We start from the raw sequence: 571 nt of genomic DNA, 5'->3' as shown, positions 1-571 counted from the left end.
TTTGGCCATTTATTCACGAATTCTTCAATTTTTCTATTGTAATTATTTTTACTATCTATTTTGTTTGTATATATCAAAGAAATATGCAACATAAAGCTAAGTTCTGATAAAATTTCACATTTGCATTAGAAGATAACTTTTAATGGTTATAGAGGAAAGATTTATTAGACCAATAGGCAACACACTGCATTTACTCTGTCAAGAAGATCATCAAGAAGTTCTGACAATGTTCAAACTATTTGCCGTTTAACATTCGAATGAAAAAACTACTCCGGTAATAAGCAACTTTATAAAAGAAGAATATTTTTCCAGTCACTGCAACCTTTTTTAAAACAACCTTGTTGAGTTCTCTTCTTCAAGGGTGCCGAAAAATTGTTGGGTATTTTGATCTTTGGGCTATACACATTCTCGAAAAAGCTTACTTCTGCACAAAACAGCAAAAACGGCGCTTGCAAAAGTAAAAGTGGAGTGAGACACGAAATAAAAAGTAAGTTGGAATCAAGATTGCGTGTTCCGAGTAATTTTAGTAGCTATGCACCGTATACTAAATGCTTACAGATCCAACTTTTTA

This window comes from Rhopilema esculentum, chromosome 20 (assembly GCF_057945365.1).
Source record: "Rhopilema esculentum isolate cy_ngs chromosome 20, ASM5794536v1, whole genome shotgun sequence".
Lineage (NCBI taxonomy): Eukaryota > Metazoa > Cnidaria > Scyphozoa > Rhizostomeae > Rhizostomatidae > Rhopilema > Rhopilema esculentum.
This window is presented reverse-complemented; position numbering follows the sequence as displayed.